The sequence below is a fragment of the Lupinus angustifolius genome, chromosome LG06, assembly GCF_001865875.1.
Source record: "Lupinus angustifolius cultivar Tanjil chromosome LG06, LupAngTanjil_v1.0, whole genome shotgun sequence".
NCBI classification, from domain to species: domain Eukaryota; kingdom Viridiplantae; phylum Streptophyta; class Magnoliopsida; order Fabales; family Fabaceae; genus Lupinus; species Lupinus angustifolius.
In genome coordinates this window covers 3,443,977-3,470,569 of record NC_032014.1, presented here as the reverse complement: position 1 = coordinate 3,470,569, position 26,593 = coordinate 3,443,977, and the positions used below count along the sequence as shown (strand labels likewise).

The 26,593-nt window shown below is 32.6% G+C and overlaps 1 protein-coding gene and 2 long non-coding RNA genes across 7 annotated transcripts in view; all 3 read right to left on the bottom strand.

Moving 5' to 3' along the window:
- Positions 1–26,593, bottom strand: part of LOC109350391 — a gene marked incomplete at its 3' end in the record, with an annotated part of 131,580 nt that overhangs the window by 31,068 nt on the left and 73,919 nt on the right. The window lies entirely within an intron of this gene.
- LOC109349011 lies at positions 11–17,528 on the bottom strand. 5 transcript variants are annotated; one of them, XR_002107886.1, is made up of 12 exons: positions 16,182–17,528; positions 16,015–16,095; positions 15,684–15,781; positions 15,459–15,583; positions 13,988–14,083; positions 13,687–13,781; positions 11,182–11,266; positions 4,659–4,990; positions 3,844–3,924; positions 2,125–2,190; positions 990–1,104; positions 11–628 (listed from the first exon to the last, which is right to left on the bottom strand). It is a non-coding gene; the product is annotated as an uncharacterized LOC109349011 (long non-coding RNA). The 5 variants fall into 5 exon arrangements; XR_002107888.1 differs by lacking the exons at positions 11,182–11,266; positions 13,687–13,781; positions 13,988–14,083; ... (2 more) ...; positions 16,015–16,095; positions 16,182–17,528 and adding exons at positions 5,595–5,702; positions 5,856–6,078 and having other exon boundaries at positions 4,659–5,054; XR_002107890.1 differs by lacking the exons at positions 11,182–11,266; positions 13,687–13,781; positions 13,988–14,083; ... (2 more) ...; positions 16,015–16,095; positions 16,182–17,528 and adding exons at positions 5,585–5,668; positions 5,856–6,078.
- LOC109349021 lies at positions 24,232–25,681 on the bottom strand. The gene is made up of 3 exons (XR_002107907.1): positions 25,259–25,681; positions 24,824–24,933; positions 24,232–24,524 (listed from the first exon to the last, which is right to left on the bottom strand). It is a non-coding gene; the product is annotated as an uncharacterized LOC109349021 (long non-coding RNA).

Below are 26,593 nucleotides of genomic sequence, written 5' to 3'. Positions count from 1 at the left end.
TTCCTTCTGATCCCATATTAGACTCTCTAGCTTATTCTGCATTAAAATAAATGTTGTGCTTATGGATAAGAATAATGGGAGGAGTCCACAAAGGATAGAGGGAAATTAAGTCTAAAAGCACCAACATCCCCAGTCCCCACCCTTAAAAAAAGAGCTTACATGTACTTTGTACTAAAATTTTCATCAGTGACAAAATTCTACCCATCATGATCCATATACAACTTAGGGGAAAATGAAATGTATTATGCAGATAAAAACCTGTGATGCAAATCAGTCATCTTATCATTTAGGGAATATGATATAGTTATCGAATGAAAACTAGCCTGCCTCTCCCTTTGAAAGGTATTCACAACTCTTGCAGGTAGAGATATAAGCCCAAACGTCCATGTTATTATAGTTCCCAATATTATGTTTAAATGGAAGATATCCAAGCATAAGTGACAATTAACGCAGTTCTGATCCCAATCAAGTATGCCAGTTTAAGCAGAGATAAAGGCCTTGTCACCAAGAGTATTATGTTAGCCAATAGCTCGAAAATCAACACCATTGATGATAGAAATGAGTGCTCCTCCTTGATTGTTACATGTTTAAAATGTTCCATGCTGTTGCACTGATATATAGTTGGTCACTGTCAATAAGTTCATATCAAAATTACTGAAGATTGAACAACAATTGTGAAAATAAATAAGTAGGAACAAATTAGCTACATGATTAGATTAAAATAGAACTACAGACATGCCTTGGGAGGCAGTGGCACAACTATAAAACTCTATTAGATACAGGAAATCCATCTCACAGTACAAGTGAATAGTTCCGGAGAGGAAAAATTGATGTGTTTATGACTAAAAAACAATTTATTGAAATTCAAATTTTAGCATAAGTTTTAGCAACTATTCTTACCAACACTTGAATCAAAACATAAATACCAAATATCTAAATCAAGAATAGATCATATTTGAAGATGAATGAGTCACACAAACTAATCTTACAATTGATTTATTTGTGTTTGTGAATATCTGTAACACCAGACACCAGTGATACTTAATTCTGTGACTACTTATTGTCAAACCAATGTTTCATTACTCTCGCTAAAAACCCTTAACCCTGCAAAATTGGCAGAATTCGTTTTAGTATGATGAATCTGAATTCAGAATCCAATGGTCAATACTCAATAATACAACCAATTGGGTGAATAAGAAAGAAAGAAATAAACCCTTTTCAACTATATATACTTAAGTATTGGATTCATGAATTAGTAAAAGAATAAACCTACTTCCTTTAACCAAAGCCTATTGACCAAAAAATCAATCATAGCAATAAAAGGTATACTAGAACTCTATAACAGTTTCCAGAGAATCTAGCCAGAACAACAGCAAGAGACAAAACAGAAAATATAATAAATCCTCAAACTCATTCTGCATGTCTAGCACGGCACAAGTGCACCCCTGAAACAATCCATGAAATAAGCAAAAACAAAAGCAACAAGTATTTTTCCACTAAATAGGGTCAGCTATATTGACCAACACCATAATGTCTTATCATAAACCCTTTACTTAATACTCACTAATGGTTTCGTCTACCTCTCGAGATTGGACTAATCTACCCTCCTTGGTGGAGTTCATATGAAATTAGAGATTGTATAAGATAAATCAAGTCAATGACTCTATCCTATATAACAAATTGCAAAAACAGGAACGTTTCATTAATTATATTAGCATTAGGCTTCAACCAAATGTGTTATGCACCAAATAGCACACCTCTGCAAACAATGATTTAAAGAATCAGAAGCCCATAAACTAAGTAGGGGGGAAACTATAATATAACTAAGATGGATCATATAGAGTCATAACTTGAAATATAGTCCATCACCGTGATTCAACTTAAAGAATGAACTTTCACTATAATGTACTACACCCAATTACCCATATTATAATCAGAACATAAAATAAAATCTGTGAAAATATCATGACCATAGAAGTTGCCAAATTTTACTCCTCAACAACTTAGTATGAAAGTCAAAATGGAAAAGTTAATATGTACACTTTCATGTATTCATAATATATGAATACATGAAAATGGAATGGTCAAGGGTGTTGCGGAATTAGAATATCATTTCAAAATTACCTTAAGTGCTTAACATGCCTCTTCATGATGACTGTCGGAACTGCATTGTCCAATGTGGTATAAAACCTGAAAGTATTCTTTTAGATTAGAATTATAGAGCTAAAGTTATACTGCCATTTGTCTGTTCTCTCAAGATCTAAAATTATCGGCATTGGTAGGAAGAATGATGCTGAAAATTGACCATTTCCTTGTTTCCTTTATGTTCTTCATTATCTGCATCATGGGGACACAATCCAACCACACACTCCAGTTTTGGGTATCAAAGATAACATTATTTCAGTTAACTTATTATACTAGTTCGAATTCATTTCATTATTGCAATGCTTGGCATATATATATACACACACACATATATATATTATTTACTAGGATCAAGTTGTGTATTATTAGTAAGTTAGTGCAAGTGCTCAACTAAAAACACCTTACAAAAATTCATCAACCATTTTTGGGGTACAACATTCGATATTGAGACAGCAAAACATAATTTAATCTGTAACAGAACCACAAGTTGGACATGCATGCGAGAGAGGGTAGGAAGAATGGCATAAATAAATCCATAATGCTTAATCTCTCTCTCTCTCTCGCACTCTCTCTCTCTCTCTCTCTCTCGCACTCTCTCTCTCTCTCTCTCTCTCTCTCTCTCGATCTCTCGCGATCTTTGAAATCAGATATCATAGTAGAAATTCAGATAGTGTCAAATGTTAGAACATTTTGTACCCAAATAGAAATTTTAACCATGAGTGTTTGGAACCGTATTACAAATTGTTGAATATACTTTATAAACGTGGAAACCACTTACAACAGCTTCTTCACATGAAAGATATGTTTGACCCCAGCAAAGTTTTCGCCACCAGATCAAACATGCCTCAAGTTAAAAACCTAATATGAGGGTGTTCCATTTTTGTTACCGACACTGTTATTCTCACTCTCATCACCGACACTCTTAAGCTTCCTCCTTTTGCCAAGATACAATCTCACTTAAAAATTGAGAAACAACAACAAAATAGCACCATTAAGCACAGTTGAAAATCCAAGCAGCAAAAGCAACCCAACATGGGAAACCAAATTGAAACCCAATAACACAGCCTGGCAATTGTATGGTCGTTTTTTTAAAAAAATAAAAATAACTTTTACTTAAAACCACTTTTCAAAAAAATAAAATATCTACCCTTGATAAGGGTAGGCCAAGGCCATGTATTACAAATGTATATAAAAGAGGCAAAAGAAAAGTAGTCATGTGGTAGTTTTGTCAATAATACCCTTAGTTAGTTAGAAAATTCAATAAAGGGATGGAAAATTAGTTGGGAAGTTTCTGGATGTGGAACCAGAGAAGAGAATCGTGGGATCCATTGTATTCTAACAATTCTACTTTTGTAATCTTCCTAAATTCTTAGCAATAAAGAAACAGCTCTACTCAACCTAGAATCCATTGATTCTAGAGAGATGCTTGAAGATCAACACTCCCCTGACCCCACTAGGTATGATCTTCGTGCACTGCCCTGCCCTGCTTATGGTTGTTTGATCTCACCATCTCATGAATGTAATAATCAATTTACAAGTAAATCATGTACTGGATTCTAGTCTTTTAATTTACTTCTTTCATATATGGCCAGCCAACATTTAGAGCTAAAGTCAGCCGTATCAAAACAATCATGCCATTAAGAAGCAAAATGCCCAAATCAATTGAGGTAGAGATTTATCCAGACAGACAAAACTTACTTTGGTACCAGCTGGCATGTCACTCAAATCATAGTTGCAAATGAAAGTGTGAAGGGGAGTCTTTTCCGGATTACTTAGCACCTGCAGAGAGCAATCACATGCAATAGTAAAGCATTATTACAAAAAAGACAGTAATCCTCACAGATGACTTGAAAGTGGAACAAAATGTGCTAACCTACTTATATGCTTGCTAAAATGGATTTATTTGGTGAGGAAAGAAGGGAAAATATCGATAGGTATGTACAGAATCAGTGAAGCCTAGTCCAAATACATCAATCCTTCTCTGCCACCTAAAAGTTCTCAACAAACATGACACAAACGAGCCTATAATGTATCAGTGACTCTAACAACACACTTTCTGGACCATGCAATCAAAGAAAACAGGTCATTCTAATTAACTCAGCTGACAAAAGGGCCATTCTCTTCGAACCATAATTCAAAAAATAATTCTTAACCCAAAAATCTGATAAAGATAGCATAAATGATTGGAGGTGTGAAACCAAATAGAAAACCCTAAATAATGTTTGCAATAGAAAAGCCAGGAAAGATTAAAGGTCGCATAAATGATCAACCATATAGAAAAGACGGGTGTTGACTGCCAAACCAATTATATTAACTTCATTGAAGAGCCAAGCTTTTAATGCCTAGCTAAGTCTACCTTCTATAATGTGATTGGAAAAACCACCTAATTGATTAAGTGAGGCTATGAAACCTGAGCAAGGTTTATCAAGCCATTCATGTTAGGCAAATGCCATACTTAACAATTAAATTTACTATCCACTAGAAAACCAACGATAAAGTACTTGCAATTATACCTTTATATTAAAGGGCAGCCCACAGTGCAAGAGACTCCCAAAACAATCGATTCCTTATATAACAACTGTCAGTTTAATCCACATAGGCAAAAGAATAAACAAATTCCAACATCCCAGGTATTCAAAAAGATGCTTGGTGAAACGCAGTAATATGTTCTTTCTTTTCACCATCGTTTCAGATACTGCCATCTCAACAGGCTTAATCCTTTATGCTTCAAAGCCAGACATGTTCCTCTCCCAGAAGCACATTCTTTCTCTTTTGTTGCAGTCTGACCCCAAGAATCTCCTTCCTCCATAGCTGATATTGCCTACACTAGTGGCATCCACTCATTCTGAAACAAGAGTTCACACCTCAGTGGCATCTAGGGTCATAAAGAGTTCACACCTCCAATCATTCTGAAACAAGATATCATATTACAAATGCTTTTAAGGTAATATATGCTAAAAATAACATGCTTATTTTACATCATAAATAAACATTTTTATATTATAGTGGCATTTAAGGACATCTAGGCTCAAACCCATCCAGAATTTAGATTATGAAGAGATTCATGCTGCCATTGCCTTTAGGTTATAAAGGCCAAAAAACCACAATCCAAAATTTACATTACAAATAAAGAAAGTCACATTATTTGACAACGCGTTAAGGTAAACCACGACTATCCTAGATTTACATTATGCTTAAAGAATCAATATAGCATTTGACATTTGCAGTTAGGATCATCAAGGCACAACATATACCAACACTCCATCCACTTTTTATATCATTTACAAAGAACTCATACTGCATTTAGGGATCATATAAGTCTTAAAAGCATGTAATTCTAATTACTACATTAGGAAACAATTGCATTTTGCCAGCTCAAACATTCCAACAAGAATATACATTCAAGCTTTATGTAATATAATGAAAAAAGAATGCTTACTGCAATTTACATTTAGATTTATCGAGGGTCAATCCATATAGCTGTTGCATTTAGGCACATCATAGTCCCCCCAAAGCATAACATCTGAATTACATACCACAATTGCATTGAAAGCAGCCTATTTATTTTCACAAGCAAAGATATGAAAACCTTAAGGTGTTTCAAATTTGTGTAAATGCATCTATTACTAAGAAGAAATCTATTAATTGTGAGTGTGTTAATAGCTCATATCTCCCCTTATTGAAGAAATCCTAAGAAAAAAATCACTTACATCCAGAGGCAAGAATTTAGGGGAAAGCATCGCATTTCTCTGCATACACCAAGAAAATTATTGTTTCCACAAGCATCTTATCTGTGAGATCAGGTAAAAAACATTCTTGCATAGACCCAACTTACCTAAACTTCCTTTCACAAAAAATAAATATTCAAGCATAAAAATATTCAGTCGTGCACTAGTAAAATAAAGAAGACTGAAAAGTACCATTACAGACAATAAGCACCTTATATACTGAAGGAAACAAGCAGTTCTTCAGAAACTCATGTCTCCAAGCACTTGTTAGTTTTAATTTTCAATCAGAACATAATTAAAAAACAAATTAAAGACATCAATTATTCTAAGATTGGTCTATTCTCTAATGTGAATTACAAAACATCATATAGAGGAACTTTGATAACTTAACATCTATAATTACTACTAACTTAGTGGACACCAAGTAAATACATTTAGAAAGTTTACAGTGTCTATGAGATCATATCCTATCACTCAAAGCCTTCATATCCTATCACTCAAAGCCTTCATATCCTATCACTCAAAGCCTTCATATCCTATCACTCAAAGCTTTTAAGATAACTCTTGCCCCTTCATAGAAAATAATAAGAGTTTCCAGTTAAGAAGAACTGTTCCTCAGAGTCCCTGATATACAAAAATGACACAGAAACTAATTTGACAGCACATTAAAAATAGTAGATCATATCATTACTATACAATATTATAGAACCTTCTAATTCCATATACTACCATCTGCATGGAATACATATCATAAATTCATAATGTGATACAAATAACTAGTATTTAATGCTAACACTGTATGTTCTTCTTGAGCTAGAACAGAATTTGGATTCCCTATTTTTTCCCATACAACCATATTTAAATTTAAAATCACAACAGATAAATGAATGTCCCAATTCAAATTTAAAATCAGACCACAAGTATAGCATAGAAGACAAAATTCAGGGCACCTTTAGATTTAACTTGCTATGCTCTTGAGCAAGTTGAGCACAATACAATATAACATGTACAAATACAGACTTCTAATTCATCAAGAACCTGGATGTGACAAATCTTCCATCCTGCAAGAAATGTATGACTCGAGTGAAATAATGAATAGCCACAAAGGGGGCAAAACCATATGCCTTTTTCTTCCACCAATTAGAAGGTCAAAGTGTGTTTACAGTGATCCCAATTAGACAGTTTACACTGACAACATTTTATACACAACTGCAATAATATACTGAGAATTCCATATTTTAACTTAATTTTACACCTTTCATCCACACATGTAACAACCTCATTTTGAACTGAACTTGCAGCTCACTGAGTCATAGCTTGGGACATATATGACTGCTGACAATGAATTGAAAAAATTAACATTAGAGAAGATACAAAAACCGTTAAGGAGAATTCTTTTGAAAAAATACCATCTCTATATGATTCCATTGTAAGAGGGGAGGATATGAGCTGAAATTCAACAAAATCACATTATCACGAGTAATAGTAATTTATGAAGAAGATTGGAAATTGAGATAGAAAGGGTTGGAAATTGCCATGACAGGTTGTGGAGTCCCTGATTGAGGAGTTTGAGTGTGGCATGCATATCCAAAACAGTATGCATCATTCTCATTTATTCATGTTCAATTTCATATCTCTCTTGCAAGTGCAAACAAATCAACATAAGCCTGCATAATTTGAAACACAATTAAAATGACCAAATGACACTTGTCAAACTGAAAAAAAAGCAGACCTGAACAGTAAGGACAAAGGTTGTTCATAGCCATTGATTCAGAGTCAACGCTAATTAATGTTTCAGTGGATCCTTGCACGGGCTCAGGCACTAAAGATGTTATCACACAAACCTCAGATGTTAAGGATTTAACACTATGAATTGAGGATTTAAATTGTAATTGCATTTCGGGTAATTTTTAAAATTAGGGTCCATCTGAATTCAAAATTATAAGCAACTAGGGTCAAACATAGCATCAAGATTCATCCTCACAATCATTCATCTTGCATGCAATACCTCATCCTCACAATCCAAAACAGCCACTAAAATTCAGATTCATCAAGATCAAATGCATTTGAATGAGAGATCATAAAAGCATATCATCCATTTACAAATTATGAATAAAGAATTCATACTACAAGTATATAATTTCGATCCAACCATCTATCCATTGTGAATAAAGAATTCATGTTACAATATCATTTAGGAGTTCAAGAAAGTCATAAATAAATGACATCATTATCCGCTGAAGTTCAAGAAACACACATCATTATCAGTTGAGGTTCATGAAAATAACATAGCTTAAGTTCAAGAAAATCACATGACTATCAGTTCAGATTCAAGAAAACCACATCATTATCAGCTGAAGTTCAAGAAAATGACATCATTATCCGCTGAAGTTCAAGAAAATCACATAATTAGGAGTTGAAGTTCAAGAAAATCACATTATTATGAGTTGAAGTTCAAGAAAATGGCAATATTATGAGGTGAAATTCAAGAAAATCACATCACTGAGATACTAAGAAGTTGGCTCAATAAGTGTAGTAATTCATGAAGATTGGAAATTGAGATAAGTAGTAATTCATGAATAAGATTGGAAATTGAGATAGAAAAGAGAGATAGAAGGGGTTGGAAATTGATTCTCTCACCCTCTCTCGCATGCATATCCGACACGAAACAGTATGACTCAATTTCATGCGTACAAAATCACATCATTATCAGCTTAAGTTCAAGAAAACCACATCATTATCAGCTGAAGTTCAAGAAAATCGCAACACTATGAGCTGAAGTACAAGAAAATCACATAACTATCCGCTGAAGTTCAAGAAAATCACATTTATGAGTTGAAGTTCAAGAAAATCACATAATTATCGGTTGAAGTTCAAGAAAATCACATTATAATGAGTTGAAGTTGAAGAAAATCGCATATTATGAGCTGAAATTCAACAAACTCACATTATCATGAGTTATAGTAATTTATGAAGAAGATTGGAAATTGATTCTGTCACTCACCCTCTCTCGCATGCATATCCAACACTAAACAGTATGCATCATTCTCTTTTATTCATGTTCAATTTCATACCTCTCTTGCGAGTGCAAAGGAATATGATCTCAACTTCCTGTGATTCCTCATATAAATCTCTTTCTGTGTCGCTTTCTCTCTCTCTCTCACGTTCTCTCTTTCTCGCACTCTCGCATATTCATGTTCAATTTCATACCACTCTTACTGTATGTCTCGCTTTCTCTCTCCCTCTCTCACGTTCTCTCTCTCCCTCTCTGGCATATTTCTCAAAGAACTTATGAAACATCCAATGATCTTGTCTTTATATAGCAAACTAAACACCGACACTGTAAATAAAATCTACTTAGTGGGCCTTAATGGGCCTTGTTAATACATATTTTATTTTTTTGCATTCTTGCAGCACTTTTAGTCAATTTGATTTTCCCTTCTTTCAATTACCAACTTTTAATAATTAATTTAGTAATAATATATATTTATAAAAAAATATTTCAATAAAATTAAAATTAATTATGGATCATAACATTAATTCTAAAAGAATTCTCAATGAACTTTAACTTAGGAGTTATAAATATTATTACATTTTAATTTTTAAAATATGTAAACATTTGTTCTTTATAACTTTAAATTAAATTTTTAATTAACATATCAAACACATTCATTATTATTTTTTTAAAATTAAGTAATTAGAATATTTAAGAAATTACGGTTCTAATAATATCAGAACATTAATATATGATGATAACAAGTGATAAATAAATTTTTAATAAAAATAGTTTTCTAATATATAAACTTTTGTGAAAATAAATTAAGCCCACATATTTTTATTAAATAAATTATAATCCATATGCACAAGGTACCATGAAGCGCACATATACCGGAAATCTTCTTAACTTATGATGCCTCAATATAATTTTTCTTAAATAGTACAAAAGGAAAACAAAGCTAATGACCATAAAAATGTTTACTCCTCCATATTCATATATTCTTTCAATTTTAGAAGATTCAATAATTTTGTCAAAAAGAGCTGAAAAACATTTGCCCATTTTAAATATCTTTGTTTGAAAACTTTTATTATAAAGGTTTATCTTCAAATTATTTCAACATATATAATTGTTTATTTATCTTTCAATCTTAGTCAATAATCAAGATCTAATCTCTCAGTTACAATAACCAAGAATTCTCACCTAATATGTTCTCTAGTGTATTATGTATAAATAAACATTAATGACCATCATAAGAAACAATAATCAAGATTCAATAATTTTGTCAAAAAAGAGCTGAAAAACATTTGCCCATTTTAAACATCTTTGTTTGACAACTTTCATTATAAACATTTATCTTCAAATTATTTCAACATATATAATTGTTTATTTATCTTTCAATCTTAGTCATCTAAATAAAAAACAATAATCAAGATCTAATCTCTCAGTTACAGTACCCAATAATTCTCACCTAATATGTTCTCTAGTATATTATGTATAAATAAACATTAATGACCATCATAAATTTAATGGAGGGGACAAAATAAGGAATGATACTAGTCAAACTCTAACAAAAGTAGACCTGAATAGTAAGGACAAGTGACATACATGCTCATAGCCATTGATTCATAGTCAATGTTGCTTAATGTTTCCGCGAGAATGCTTGTCAGGGTGAAGAATTTATCAAAGTACACTCAACTCCTTTCCCAAGCATTAGCACATATCCAACAACAACCTCTTGGGCATTTTATCCTTCCATCTCCAAGTATGTTTAAGCTTAAAAAGCAATGAAGTTTATATTATTCTTCTCCCGAATGAAAGTTTATATTGTTCTGCAAGGAGAATCAATAAACACAATGCTTATGCCTAATAATATAGTCTATTACATATATAAGAAAAAATGTACTATCATCACAGTTCAGAAAAGGAATGAGACCCCTCAATAGTCTATCACATATATAAGAAAAAATGTTCCTCATAGCATATATCACTCCCACAACCAATATTTTCCTCCAAAACATGTCCATGTTATTTCTATATACCTTCCCACATTGTATATTTTAATAATTGATTGGTCTATTTGTTTTTGAATTATATTTCACATTAAATGAGATTTGAATCTCCTTTCACATTCCATTTACTTGCTTTAATAAGTTAAGAACATTGACTTTATAAAATTATTACACAATATATATATATATATATATATATATATCTTTAAAAAGATTAATCCTTATATAATTTTAAACATGTTACAATAAATCAATCCCATGAGAATACTTGATGAAAACAGAAATAGGAAAAAGACGATACCAAAAACTTCCATATCAATACTATCCTCAGCAGCACTCTGGGTGCACCCCACCAATCAATTCCAACCAAAAGGCTCCACCAAAATCTGTTTTTGTTACATATATTACCATTTCATGCAAACCAGATAAACTAAACAAATCACAACTGCACAGTTGAAAAAATCAGAAGCTTTAAATTTATAAGAATGTTAAAAGGATAAGTGATAGCAATTGCACACTACCAAAGATTGGCTTTTACTTGACTACTAGGAATAGTAGGGGAAAAAACCCGGATTATTTTCAATGTAGTATGATCCTTACTAGAGTCATACCATACAGAAACTGAATAGACAATTTGTTGAAGAAAATGCAGGGGCAACAATTCCAGATCCAACATTAATCTAATAGTTCTCAACTGGCGCAAAATTCGAACCAGAAAAGATGTGAATTTCACCCTGAAGAAAAAATACAGCAGTTTCACCACCATGAGCAGAGAACATCGAGCAACTGTACTAACATCACTTGGAAGAATGGATCAGAATTGACCCTTTATGACTTATTAGGAACCAGACACAGAAACCTTTTGCACATCAGTAGTTATTCTAGGTGCTTGAGGACAAGCAAAGACAATGTGGGAAAAAAGAAACATATTGATATTCTTAAGTCAATGCTTAAGATCTTTTTGGCAAAAAAGGATCTACATAGTATAACAATTTGAAACTATGATCCATGTTACTCAAGAATGATAATACGCAGATGTGAACATCTAAAGACTATGATTGAATATAGAATCATAGACAAGGGGAGAGATAGGGGGAGTATCACTACAAGACTTTATAAACAATGTAAAGAAAAACTTGAACATGGCACCAGTAGGAGACTAGTAAACCATGTACCAGAGACACCCCGGATAGCCGCTTCGTAAGCAGGTAGTATCACGGATTATATTAGTTGGTCCCTGAATATACAAATTATCAGAAAAATAAGCATAGGACACAAACAAAATCTTTGCAGTACAGAAGCCGAGAAAAGGTGTAAAGGGGCATAAATGATCAACCATATAGCAAACATTGGTACTAACTGCTAAATCAGTAACATTAACTTTGTTGAAGAGCTAAGCTATAATGCATACCTAAGTCTACCTTCTATAATGTGATTAGAAAAACCACCTCATTGACACATGAGGCTATGAAGCCTGAGCAAGGACATTCATGTTAGGCAAAAACTCCAAAAAACTAATTGCCTAAGAACTACAATTAGGTACAGCAGAGTTACCAAATGAAATTAAGTATTTTTTGAAGAGGTGTACTAATCATTGTTAAATTAAACAGAGAGAAGTGTATAATTTCCACCAAATTATTTAATGCAATATTATTTTATCAACTTCAGTGTTATATTATCATCACAACTTTACTATCACTATCTGCCTTGTAACAAAAAAAACTTACATTATTGGCAGCCCCACCCACAAGGGCCAAGCTACCACTACATTTTGTACCCACTTTGTTATACTATACTACTATCCTTTTTGCTGAAAATAAAATGGGGATTATTAACTTGGCACTTCTTTGTTCTTGTTGTTTCAATGCATACAGGATTAAAAAGTGTAACATCCCATTATAGCTTATCGGCTTATCATTCACCTATTCAATCTGTTGCTGACCACAACAAACATATTTTGAGTTTGAATCTTTAGATTCTAAACATTTTCTTTTAACAATATTCTCAGTAGGCAAATTATTTCTCATTTTGAATGAGTTTTTTCTTTCTTTTTACGATGATTTGAATTAGTAAGGATACAATCAAATAATAATAATCTGGAAATGTTTTTTCTTTCAATATTTAATAACTTTTATATTTAACTTGAACGCTGTAAACTAAAGTATTAGAATAAATGTAGATATAAATTAAAGTATTAGAAAAAATGTATTCGTAGTAATTTTATATACTATTATTGCATCATCTATCATTTGTATTTAATCATACAATACATGGATGATATTACATTCATAACATACTAGTTGTGATTTGTGGATGAAAGATGTGAAATATAAGTTTCAAATAAAGAAGTTGGGAAAAAAATATCAACACCTAACCTTGCTTATGTCTTAAAGTAAAAAATCACATGCCTTCACACCTAACATTGTATCAATTTTAAAGAAGACTTTGGAACAAAACAGACCCTTCAATTTCTAATTTATAGCATCTCAACTCTCAAGACATAACGTGATTATACTAACAATTTCTTTTTCTCTCATCACGGTAAGAGAGCACACGCCAAATTACAGAAATAGAGTATGTTATGACATAAACATTTGCATTTCCCGGTTACCATCGCCAGCTTCATGCCGACCACAGAATTAATTGACAAATAGGTTTTCTGTGTTCCCATGCAGCTAACGATAAATTCCATTTTCCTCTTTCCTAGAGATCTAGCTCATAAAGGATGACTATAATATTCGACATTCATCCCAATTCCCACATGTGCGAATAAGACAAGAAATCTAACAATCTATAGAAATCTAACCTGTAATAGGTGCCAGGCAGATATCTGAAACTTTCCTACAAAAAACATCCCTGCGCTGCTATTTTGCGGTTTTGCTTTCTTCAGTCACTTGTCCCCTTATGAAGAAGCCAGATATGAATTCCAATAATATGTTACAATATGCATACAAAATTGATTACAAGGTTCTCATCTACATTTGTTTCCTTATGTACACAGTTAACATAAAATCAAAGCTAAAAACAACTCTAGCAGAACTTAGCAACAATAGGATATATATACCCTGAATAGACCATTGTGGTGAAAAGGTTTGACAAAGACATACCATATGAAAATGGTCACCCCTCCTTTCAATGCGTGCCTTCAAGTGTTTTACTAAATGGATTCCATGAGATTAGTAATTTCATCATATAGTTAGGGCCTGCTTATTGTATAACATTGTAATCAGACTCCATTAAATGGTTTGAGTAAACCCAAAAACACAATGGTGATAAGAAAACGAGTATTTTTTTACAAGTATCACGAGTTTGGTTAATATAAAAGGACGTCCCTTATACTAGTGAATATAAATTTTCAATACAAGTCTTCTCTTATCGTATCCGTTTCTGAATGTCATAAATGACTTAAGTTAAACAGTTATACTCCATAAGGGGACAGAGGGAGTATTACAGAACCACCTTTATCAATTTCTTATTTGCCAAATTCCAAAACAAAATAAACTTTAATGAGGGAAGGTCTACATTCTTTTCATGTCAGTGTAGTTGTGTACTTTAAGCAAACTCTAAACAACTAGTTATCGGATTACTTTTTACACTCTGTTTAGATTTTAATTTTATTAATGGAACAGAACAGAAAATTTTAGATGGGCAAAGCTACCTTTCCCTTGCATACAAACCAGGGAATGGAATGAATAGAACCCAACTCTTGTTTGGGATTTAACTTATAAAGGAACAGAGCAAAACTATTTTTTAACTCCATTTTAATTCTTAGTTCCATCATTTTACCTCAATTTTGGCAGGCATAAATATTGGGAGTTGAGAGGAATAGTTCTATAGAGGGAAAAGAAGAAAGCACAAGATCAGGCATACATTAAAATTAGAAATAATTGTTTTCCTGATAAAAAAACTTGCTCCTGTTCTAGTTCGAATTTACTTCTGATTCACATTCAATGAAAAGAGTTCTAAACAAAATATGGGTGACATGCTGCCCCTGATGAAAGAAAAAGTTTAAAACCTTAACTAAGAGAAAATCCATAGTTACTCCAAGTCTCCAACCTAATAGATGTAACACCATTTTGGTTGCAGAAAATGTCAAGTTTTACACAGAGAGTAGAACAAATTTAAACTGTTTCAATTAATATGCTTTGAAAAATAATTTAACATATAAAAAATGAGAGTTAACATTTGATCCATTGTCAATATAAAGCCGTTCACGCTAGCAATAAAGAATATCATTGCATATCATTCTAGTAAGTAAAGGTTTCCACTTAATATATATATATATATATAATAATAATAAATATTTGGCACCATATGGTTCGTGTAAAATATGAAACTCTTTCCAACATGAGAAAAACTTGTATGGAAACGTATACAGCACATCATATTTAGAGATAAGTGCATTTATGTTTGTTGGTATTATCATTTAGGAATAAATTTTAACTAGAATTAATTTTTGTCATGTGTTGTGAAGATTTTATTGGTTGTATCTACACATATATGTCTCCGCACAAATCTTTCTCTTCCAACAGTGGGCCATATGGCTCATAAATAACATATAACTATATGATGTGTTACCTTGTTCTGTAATTCTCGTCGAATAGATTTACATCCAGGGCAAATTTTGTTCAAGATTTTTGCAATCTCTGACATAAAATATGGATGGAGTATGACAAAAGGAAATTTGGTTACTCCGTAATGACCTGAAATTAAAATATTAGTATTTCAGCATCTTTTCTTGTAAATTCGCAATGATCATATAATCCTATAAATACATTTTCCATATAAAATCTCCATCCACACCTTCACAAGAATTTTTATCTGAAGATTTACCACCGCATGTTGTGCACTCCATCCACACCTTCACTCGGAAGATTTATCTCCAAAGCAGCCATTTTATCCTGTAGAGGTGAAACTAATTAACATCCAATATATGGTTAATAAATTACAAGGCGGTCAGGAGAGATTTATAATTGACATACACACTGGATGTGCTTTTAAAGCCACACACTGTTCTTCGATTAAGTGTTACACAGTGAGTGCATGCCATTTGATATAATTCCATTGCTGTAGAAACAATGAACTTAACTAATTGCAAAGCTGATATAGATATACAAAGAAGAATATACTTAACTATATCTGCCTCATTTAAGACATCCAACTTTATTGCTTTTATGAGACCATGTGGCAGTTTCTGCTCTTGAAAGAGGTCATCCTCCATTGAAAATATCAATATAAGACAAATTGAAATGCACAAATCAATTAAAAGCATATTCATTGATATAAAATAAAAATATGGACCTTGCAAACTGGGTATTTAAGGCTCTCACATGCTGCTGTGATGACTCAGCCTGTTTCATATCCAATGGTGGTGTTACCACCATTGGTTCTTGGGAGGGCTCTGGCCTACAAAAATCAAAGAGAGGGCCTTCCATAATTCTTTTATTCCCGAACTGCATCATGGGAAAAAGGATATAAAATAAGCACCCACGATATGGTAATAGTTACAATGTGGAGTATAAAGGACTATTTAACATACCCCAACCTAGTGCCGAAAACAATTCAAAAGCCACTTTAGGTGAGTTCATTTATTGCTAAGAAGCTAGAAGATTATTCTGTCTTATCCAAATGAATTCAAAAAAGTCCAAAATTTGCATTACAGACAGAATGTCAAATCTCTTCCTCGGACAAAGCAATTCTTGCTTGCGCTATAAACTTAATACATAGAAATAGCCCAAAAACATCGCACCTATCAATGGGAAAAAGTTATAAACGGGGACCAAAAACCCTCTCAACGTTGGAAGTGTGATAATAAGAGGAGAACTGAAATAAAACCAACAAGAACAATTCAAATCAGAAATTATTCATTTGCAATTCCAAACACTCACCCTCAACACAATACTAAAACTAATGACTTGAGAGACAGATTCTAAATGATCGTTAATAATCCTAAGCATATTTGAAATAAAATAGTATTGAACTCTTCTCCGATTCCAAACACTACTGCCCATAAGAGACTGCCATCAAATTGCTCAATGCTCCAATATTTGAAAGAGTACTGAAACAGTTTAAAAAAAAGTATTTATATGCTAAATAAAGCTTTGGGGTATACCCCAACATGTATGCTAAATAAAGCTTTGGGGAATAACCCAACATAATGGCAATATAATCTTTTAAAATAAGTCATGGTTGGAGATTTGACAGCCATACTAAACCAATGTAGGAGAAAATTGGATGTTACTACTTACTAGGCCAATGGTCCAAAAACATTTTCATAGTTGATTTTGAATAACTCACAATTTTAACGTATTATTGCACTATAAACAAGTAAAAATGTCCTGAACCATTGGCTGCGGCCCATCCAAAAAATTATCACAAACCAGGGTTTTAGAACATACCTTGTAAAAATATAAAGTGAGGTCCAGGCAATGTATGCATTACCTTCAACTAACAATTGCATTGATCTAAGGTACTATAGCTTATCAGAGTCACCTACATTCTTCTCTTATGTTACATAAGCAACAGTCTCCTAAGCACAAGGTTTGGCAACACATAATCTAACAAATGACACGTTAAAAAATTATGTAAAAGGGAAAATTGAAGGTCGATCCAGTAAGAATTACATTTTAATGGCTCAAAGCAAGCATAATATCTTTTCATCTTTACATTTATATTTATTTAACATAAAACAAAAGAAAATATATATTTAAAAATGTGTTTCTTTAATTTATCACCTAAAAAATCGCATAATGATAATATAATAGAACAATCAAGGAAGGGGCATTATGCATGGGGACTCCAAACTCAACTTGAAAACAAATAGTCTAATCCCAACCTAACAGTTCTCAACGTGTCACTTTCCACTGAAAATGATAGTTCAATATTATATTAGACCCCATCCACTAATCAACAATGATAATGTAACCATAAAGAAACTAAAGGCTCAACTTTATTTTTCTAGCATCCTGATGTTACATTGTGAATAAAGAATTTCATATTGATCCGACAAATCGGGGCCTCTTCCTGATTTACAAATTATAGGCAACTAGAATTCATATTGCAAGGACTATGCAGTTTTCGCAGCCCATATCAAACTCTTGGGTTTATAAAGCCAATGAAAATCTCAGTTCATCGAGATCAAACATTCTTGAATAAACAAGATTGGGATTAGGAAAATGTCATTACCGACACAAATGAATGAAATAGTTGCCACAATATACTTTTGGGATTTTGGGATAGTCTTTCTAGGCTCAAAAAATACAACATTTTTACTTACATCAATTATAAAGAAATACAAAGATTGAAAATGCAGGGAAAGAAAGAAGGCAGATGTGTCAGTGATAAAGGGTGGGGGAAAGACATAAAGAAATCACTTTCCCTCTATGTCTCTATCTAGAGTTTCAACCATTGAAAAAACCAAGTGAAATAACATGGTTAACAAAAGCAACCAAGTGATCTTGATAAAATTGGTTTTTAGGGTTTTGGGATAATTTGATAGTTACCACTCCTGTCTAATAAATGAATTATAAATAACTTCAAAGAATGAAAAACTAGAGAGAAGAGAGACATTTCACTAACAAAGGGTCGGAAATGGCATAAAGAAATCATATCTTTCTGCCTCTCTTTCTCTCGAGCTTAAACCTTTGTAAAAATCAAGTGAAGAACGTCATTAACCATACCAAAAACAGAAATTGCAACCATAAATGAAAGAACTTTCCAACATCATCATAGTTTAAGGAAAATATCATTATCGCCCTAAACAAAAGAAAATGCCTCAGGAAAATTCTAGAATTTTGAAAGTAATTTTGATTACCAGCTTAAAACAATCTGAATGGGAAGAATTCTACTCTACTCATGAATTGAATTTTCTAAACGCGTCCTGAGGAAGAATTCAGAGAAATTAAATAAATAAGAAAGCTAGATAGCTGCATGAAAAAAATAAGTACTTGATGATCAGAGCTAGTCTCATCATAAGGTACTTGCAGCTGTTCTTGAAGCCTTTGAAGTTTCTCTTCCTGAATAAACGTGAAACATGTTCACTGAGTCTGTGATAACAGTGAGACACATACTAGGATGCATAATTGCAGATTACGGTTTCTTATTAATTACTATAATTAAATAGCTGCACCGCTTGAAACAAATGATAAGTCTTTTCAACTATTGTCTGGCAAGAAATGAATCCTGGATAGGACGAACAAACAAAAACATGTTTTTCTCCATTTGATAGGCCCAAACAACATGATCAAACCCTCACACTTCTCAATGCTCATAGGCTTACCCAAAAAAATAAAGTTAAATAGAAAGGAAACTTCATTATCATACATAGGCTTGAAATTACAAAAAGATTCTCCCAAAATTAAACGGCCAGAGTGCTACCTCCCAACTCAGTCCTCATTGATAAGTTTCACCACAATTAAACGGAAAATGCCCTAATGTAAGCATGAAAATCTGCTATTTTAAGTATTTGGCTCGAACAGTTGCATTTTCTCGTTCACTCAAAGCAAAAATCAACTAAGACGAAACTTACAATAATGCAAAGAAGCTTGAAGAGAAAAATGTACTCACGAAAACATTGAGCTAAGTGAGATATTATGCGAGTGGGAGCATTCCAACTCCATCTTTCCTTTCTATGTCTCCAGTAAATCTCATCTTCATCAACCTGCATTTGAAATTTGAAAGCATCCTTAAGCAAATAGTAAGTGGATAAATAGAGTATGAACAACTCCTCGATCTACCTACAATATATGCGAGAAGTACATGAAGAAATCATTCTGTAGTTTCTTTAACTAGCAAAAAGAGATGCTTCTGAATATAAATTCACACTCACTCTTGCATTCACAAATAATTGAATCAAACATGTTCAACAATAAATGAACTAGCCTTATACAAAATATTGTTTTCTTAAGGATCAGAATTTTTTTTAATAACATATTAACAAGTAAACAGTTGATATGGCTCAAACACAGGTAGGAGAAAAAAATAGAGACTACTATTGAGTAAATGAGAAGAAATATATATCCTGACGAAAATTATAAATAATACGAGCATAAACAAGTTCACATTTCCTCAGTAGAAATGAAGAGAATATAAGCCACAAGGCTTAAAAAGAGGAATGTCATGGAAGTTATTCATCCAAGTAAACAACCCCATTTTGAAATGAGCTTAATGTATCATACATATATCATTTATTAAAAATAGCATCCTCAAAGTCAAATACAAAACTAATCCTAATATTTACCAAGAACAATGAGAACATATGCCAGAATTTCCAATAACATTTATGTAACATTTAAGTAATAATAGTTATTATTATTAGGGTAAGGCAGCATATCAACCCTCCACAAACCTCAATGGTGGTGGGGGCCTCGTGCACTGGCCTGCACCTTTATTGTTAGCATAATCTGCATATATGAAAAGAATTATAAACAACAACGATAACCAAATCCTCTTCCTTAATTCCAACAAAAATGTTACATCTCACTCTCCATAATCAAACTACAATACTAGAGAAATCATAATGTATACTACGATAAAGTCAGTATGATAATCCACAGCCATTCTGAATTTACAGTATGAATAAAGAACTACTGTTGGCATTTGCATTTATCAAGGCAATTATGCTCATAAAGCATGGCATATGGCATCCACTTCACATTTATGGTCATACAGTTCAAGCATACCATACTGCTTTACATTATCAATACACATCTCTTATTACAATTGCATTTAGAAACTCAAATATTCCATCTATAATTCATATAATGAATAAAAAATTCATACTGCAATTTGCAATTCGGGTCATCAAGGCATAATCCATATCCTATGAACAATTGTATTTAGGGAAATCATGGCCACAGGAAATCATGGCCACAAATATACCATACCAATTTATAATATGAATAAAAAAATTAATACTAGAATTACACTTAAGAAACTAAACCATTCCATTTTAGGTTATGAATAGAGAATGCAGAATTCATACTATAACTTCGTATAAGATCATCCAGTAAATCAGGGTCTCATTCAGATTTTAAACTATAGGCAACTGGATCCTTGAAATTATTTTTTTAAATTATAGAAACCCATTACAATTTAGACTATGAAGACTATTTAAAAGTTCCTAAAAATGAACCTGTAGACTAATTTGACCTCTCAAGGAACATACCTGATCAGTATGCACTGACCCTGACTTGTTGCAGGACTTCGGGAAGGACTGGTAACCACATTGCAGTTGTTGCTTCCAGTGCCTGAGTTCATAGTATGAGTTGCCAATGTGCAGCAGAAACTTGCATAACGCCACTAATATGCAATAAAATGTGAAGCCAAGTCAAGAACTGAATCAACAAAAGCCTGCATAATTTGAAACACAATTAAAATGACAGAATGACACTTGTCAAACTGTACCAAAAGCAGACCTGAATAATAAGAACAAGTGCTGTTCATAGCCATCGATTCAGAGTCAACGCTAATTAATGTTTCAGTGGATGCTTGCCCAGGCACATGCACTAAAGTAGAAGAATTTATCAAAACAAATTGAACTCCATTCAAAATCCAGAACCATCACACAAACTTCTTTAGTTTTGACTCTGCAATCAGTAAGTTTAGGCTAAAAGGTAGTACCGTAGATAGACACTTGCATGTCCAATAACGCTAATTAATAAACAGAGGCTGTCAAAAATCAACAAAAATGCTATTAATTTCTTCTCAAGAGAAATTCAATGAAGGGAGCACCAGCTAATTCCAAAGAGCATTCCACTAATCCAGAAGTTAGAGCTTAGCTTTTCTGGGGTACTATTCCTGTGTACTAGTCCAGCCTACAAGGACATCAAGTGATCCAAAATTAATCCAGAAGTTAGAGCTTAGCCCAACATCAATACATACATACCTGTGAAAACTCACTCAATTCAACGATTATGTACCCAAAAATAATGAACTATGCATATGCTGCTTGCGCATAATCACCAATTTATTGAAAACAACCTCATTTTAACTTGATTTTACACCTTTCATCCACACATTAAAAACAACCTCATTTTGAACTGAACTTGCAGCTCACTGAGTCATAGCTTGGGACATATATGACTGCTGAAAATGAATTGAAAAAATTAATATTAGAGAAGATACAAAAATAGTTAAGGAAAATTCTTTTGAAAAAATACCATCTCTATATGATCCCATTGTAAGAGGGGAGGAAATGAGCTTTTGATAAAGTGAATAATATCCTTCAAAGTTATTCCATCCACTGCCTTTAAGAAATCTTTGGTAGGTTTCCTGAGAGTAAAGGGAAGATACCTTTGAGCAAGAGACACTATACTCTCAAACATACAACAAAAACATATGTGAGTAACAATCACGACAATTTATGTGAAAACCAACAACTTCATATTCCTATTCCTATTCTTGTTGCTTTATCACGAGAACTGCCACCAAAGATGGAATCTCCTAATAGATCATAAGATACTTACACTATCGATAAATATGTATTAAATCCTAATAGATCATTCTTACAATTAATTTTATTAGTCAATAATATTATTATTTATATTATTTAACATAATGGTGCATACATATTAGATTTTAATAAATCATAAGTCTGAAACAAACAACAACATGTAACAGAAAAAGAAAACATAAAATGTATGGATAGAATAAAAATTATATATATATTGTCATAATATTATGATTCATATTCAGTTAGGTTTAACTTTTAAATATAAATAATATAAAGAGAAAAACATATTAATTTATAGTATATGAATTTTATATATTGTTAATGTATCGTCCCAATTTATATTTGATCATTATTGACTTTTCAAAAGAAATAATAAAAATGATAAAGTAATTTAAATTACTTTAGAAAGAATAAATAGTAATAAAAGAATGAAAGGATACCAACAAAAAAACTAACCTGATGCACATTTTGCTTGGTCAACTATTTAGAGAGTTTAACCTTAGAAAGAAAAAACACGGAAAAAAACAAAACAAAGAAATTAGTGTAGTGCTGCAATGGCGAGAAAATCAGTTTTGATAGGATGCATAAACAGTGTGTGAAAGATGCATGTATTTGCCTTATCGATAGATACAATTTCTCTGAAGACGACATCGCCGTTTTGATCGATATCGATGAGTCTTACACAGCCTACGGGAAAGAACATAAGTGTTGCACTGCAAAGACTGGCTCATTCTACAGAGGAAGGGGATGGACTTTTTGTTCATTACAGTATGCACGCGCCTCACTACGGAGACCGGAGAAGAAGATGATGCTGGCTATGACGAATGCAGTGTGCCTTTTGATATGAATCTCATTACTTGTTTGTTCATCTCTCAACCTCATATGGAACCAACCCATATGCATTAAATATTGTGTATAAATTTTTACCTAACAATAAAAAGAAATCTTTACTTCTTTCTTCTTAGAGTTCCAGTGCTACTCTAAGTAATTAGCATTTTTATTTTAACTAATTACTTATAAAACTCTCATTGAGCTTATAGGAACTTCACTTCATTGGTTCTCATCACTCTTTAACTTCCTGGCAACATAAAAAACAAGATAAATAGAAGTATCCTTAACAAGAGTTGATAATGTAAAACTGCACAAACCATTAAAAGAATTTAAAGCAACATATTTTAAGATTTCAATTTGATACAGCACAACAACTTTGTTTGATCATGTAACACCCCAACTAATGGGAAATACTTGTGTTGTTAAATACTTCTTATAATCATAATCAGTATCTTCACTAAAGTTAACAGAAAATGAAGAAGGTACATCATGAAAGTTTAGAGTTTGTGTTACCCAAAGACTCAAAAACCACTAGGGAGAACAAAAGAGGTGAGTGTAAATGTACCTATTTTTTATTTTATAGAAAATGCTCCTTCCAACCTTATCATTATCACAGACTCTAATGTAATTAATTTTTTATTTCTAATTTCCTTTTGAACTTGAAGATGGTTTCTCAATTCTCTGGTTTTAGAAAAACTCCAAGTGAAATTTCAAAATGCATCTTAAAATGTCCTTTCAATACCATTGGCTCATTTACCACATGTAAGCTATAAAAACTTTGAAGGTGTGACATATAATACAAACTCATTCAGAAGAGGCAGAACACAGTTCAATGAGAATAAACATTGTAATGGAATTGTCTACAAAGCTTACAAAGTTAAAAATTGTCTTACTTGAAATTTGTTGGTTATAAACAGCAGAGGAAGAGTAAAACTATTTGTACAGTAGATTATAAGCAGGGAGGTCTGGTATTGCGTTGATGTCTTCTAAGGATAGCTCTCTATCCAGTTGCATTCGCGTTGCTTGTAGAACCTCCTGGAGCCATGAAATAGTTTGCATCGTCAATATGTCAAATAGTATTGTAGAAAAATAAAAATTAGGAAAGGAACAGTGCCACAAAGTTCTCAGTGCTTCCTGTTGGAATTTAACTACGTTGTTAGCAAAATGTGGTTTCAATAAAACCCAAAAATGAACCAGAGATGAAGCTTGTATTTTCCAAACGCGTACTGAGAAAGAATTCGGAGAAATTAAATAAAGAAGAAAGCAAGATAGCTGCATGAAAAAATAAGTATTTGATGATCAGAGCGAGTCTCATCATAAGGTACTTGCAGCTATTCTTGAAGCCTTTGAAGTTTCTCTTCCTGACATAAACCTAAAACATGTTCAATGAGTCTGTGATAACAGTCAGACACGTACTAGGATGCATAATTGCAGATTATGGTTTCCTATTAATTACTATAATTAAATAGCTCCATTGATTAAAACAAATGCTAAGTCTTTTCAACTATTGTCCGACACAAGGAAAAACAAACATATCATGACATAATACCTGTTTTTATTTACATTGATAGGATATAGAAGATCATATAATCAGGGTTCAATAAGAAGGTAAGAGTTTATAATATTCTATAAAAATCAGCAACTTCCATTTTTCCTTTACCTCAACAGGGCTCAAAGGATAGTCCACAAACTTTTCAGATGATTATCATCTAGTGTTTGTACAGTTAAAGAGTCCTCCAATCCATGATCGTGATCCAACCATCGCATTAGCTACATGAAACAAATTATGGATCAGCAAGTAAATAAAACTTGAATTATAAATGGAAGTTCCTCCAATACATTCTGCAAACTATTATTTGTGTTGTGTTTTCTAATACTTGAAGCAGAAGGAGCATTCCTTTAAGACTGTCGTAGAAAAGCAAGAAGTGAATCCTGGATAGGACTAAGCAAACAAAAAAGCATGTTTTTCTCTGTTTGATAGATCCTAACAACATGATCTGCCAATTTAAGTATTCAACTGGGACAGTTGCATTTTCTCATTCATGCAAAACACAAATCAATTATGATATTCATTTAAGAAAGAGACAAAACTTACAAGAATGCAAAGAAGCTTCAAGAGAAAAATGTACTCACTAAAACATTGAGCTAACTGAGATATTAAGCGAGTGGAATTATGGGACCATTCCAACTCTTCATCTTCCTTTCTATGTCTCCAGTAAATCTCACTCAAGTCATGATCTCCTCTTATAGTTCAACCTACCTATCATTCCTATTTTGTTTGTTACGCTGAATTTTCCTATAGAAAATACTAGAGAGAGAAACCAAAATTCCAATATAAATTGAAGACCAAACCTGAAGATGTAAAAGATATTAACATGGCAGAGAAATCAAAGGGATCACTTTTTTTATTTTTTGCTCAACTTTATGGTAAAGAAGTTACTGATATGCAAAAGAAGAATAGAAAAGTTGGTGTAACAAGTGGGGTGGGTGTCCCTGCTTTGCCTACCATTGTCATTTCAACTTTTATAGCCCACCAACTTTTATGTTGTCCGAAAGGAATATGACTCGGTGTGGGGAGGGGGTATAAAGTGGAGGCGAACAAATTTTCGTTTTAGAATTTATCTCATACAAAAGGATGGAAGGATTTATGTTGTTAGTGCTAAAGTTTTATAAAATTGAAGCATTCCCTGCACCTAAATCAGAAAAACATCTCCCAAAACCCTGAATACAATCTTAACTCAGAATCAGAGAAAGATAGGAACAAAAATAAAAATACAAATATTAGTCGGTCTACTATCATAAACTCCTCTAACGAATCATTTTGGCAAGTTCAACTGGCTAACATACATATTAATCCCAAAAGTTTACAACTTATACAAGAACTGTGAGGTGTACCCGGAAAACAGTTCCAAAACCTCCTCGCCCAATCTTATTGCTCATATTGTAATTGTCAGTGGCCAATCTCAATTCTTTATCGAGAAATGCCTAACATTATCAAATGGGTATCTTGAACAACAAAGAATAGATGTGTTAAAAAAGAGTACACGACATTAAGTATCATGATAAATATGAAGAAAATTGTAGTTAAAAAGTATTGCTAATTAAAATTTATACATCATAACTCTTATGAACATATCTCAGCAGCATTGCTTATCAAAGAACAAAGAAACTAACAAAATCCTAAAGGGTGTCTCTTGCACTGAGATTGTGTTTTCAGTTTTCCCTCATGTATAAACTAAATGAACATAATTATAGTTTGAGAGTTACAACTGTACGGGGACTGTCTTCCTCTTCGTATTAAAGCAAGGTGAATTTCCATATTAATTGCTTACACTTAAAAGCAGCAGATTGATATAATAAGAACACATTGAAAGAAGGCAAAATTATATAATGTCTCAAGAGATGCAACACTACTGCACATGAAAACTAT